At 50.3% G+C, this 1,353-nt stretch overlaps 1 protein-coding gene across 1 annotated transcript in view; it reads right to left on the bottom strand.

Annotated features, from left to right (window-relative positions):
- The window catches only part of Lmbr1 (limb development membrane protein 1), a 103,370-nt gene that overhangs the window by 47,538 nt on the left and 54,479 nt on the right, over positions 1 to 1,353 (bottom strand). The gene's annotated exons all lie outside the window — the stretch shown is intronic.

The raw sequence follows: 1,353 nt of genomic DNA, 5'->3' as shown, positions 1-1,353 counted from the left end.
GTGGACGGGCATGGGACGGGCCCCTGTGGAGGGCGGGAGCGTGGACGGGCATGGGACGGGCCCCGGTGGAGGGCAGGGGCGTGGACGGGCCCCTGTGGAGGGCAGGGGCATGGACGGGCCCCTGTGGAGGGCAGGGGCGTGGACGGGCAGGGGCGTGGACGGGCACGGGACGGGTCCCGTGGAGGGCAGGGGCGTGGACGGGCAGGGGCGTGGACGGGCAGGAGACGGGCCCCGTGGAGGGCAGGGGCGTGGACGGGCACAGGACGGGCCCCTGTGGAGGGCAGGGGCGTGGATGGGCACAGGACGGGCCCCGTGGAGGGCAGGGGCGTGGACGGGCAGGGGTGTGGACGGGCACGGGACGGGCTGCAGAAACCCACATTAACTAAGTGGCGTAGGTGGGAACCTGCTGGCAGTGGAACCCACAAGGATGATTTAAACGGCTCACCCCTCAGGTGTAACTGAAACAGCATTTTATATTACTAAACATCGGACAAACTAGTTAATGACCAAAGGAATTAGAATTACTACCAACTGAAAATTATTTTAAAACATGGCTCCAGCGAGGCACAGATGGCTCACACATGAGACCCTCGGGAGGCCGCATGGACGGCGGTTCAGAGAAGTCTGTGAGATGCTTATCTCCAATTAACCACCGAAACGCTGAAAGAGAAGCTGTGGCTCAAGTGGTAGAGCACTAAAACCTTGAGTAAAAAAGCTCAGGGACAGTGCGCAGCCCTGAATTCACACCCCAGGCCCAGGAGAAAAAAGAAAGGTAAAAAGAATATGTATGTCTGAGATTAAAGGCAAAGTATAATTCAATGAATCGACATAATACATAAAATTTCAGAAACATAATTGTCAAAAATCAGACCATATGTATGACGGTTTGTTTCTGAACTATAATCTTGCTCTCTAAGGCCCACCAGGTGGGCCTCAAACCCATGAGCCTCCTGCCATAGCTCCCCCGGTGTTGGAAGACAGGTAGCAACGTAACTACATAATTGACTTTGTGACCTAATCAAATTACTCTTTAACATAGTGCAATGAAGACTATAAACATTTGTACATTTTGCTTAAAATCTGTGAGTCAAATTTTTATCTAAGTGCCAGAAATTAGTATTTTTAAAAGTAATACCAAATTCAGTTTCCAAAGATAAAAATGATTTTTTAAAAATAGTAAAAGTGGTAGAGCACCTGCCTTGAGCAGAAGCAGCTCAGGGACAGCGCCCAGGCCCTGATTTCAAGCCCGAGGACTGGCAAGAAAGAAAGAAAGAAAGAAAGAAAGAAAGAAAGAAAGAAAGAAAGAAAGAAAGAAAGAAAGAAAGAAAGAAAGAAAGAAAGAAAGAAAGAGAG

The sequence above is a fragment of the Dipodomys ordii genome, unplaced genomic scaffold (assembly GCF_000151885.1).
Source record: "Dipodomys ordii isolate 6190 unplaced genomic scaffold, Dord_2.0 Scaffold101, whole genome shotgun sequence".
NCBI lineage: Eukaryota > Metazoa > Chordata > Mammalia > Rodentia > Heteromyidae > Dipodomys > Dipodomys ordii.
This window is presented reverse-complemented; position numbering and strand designations above follow the sequence as displayed.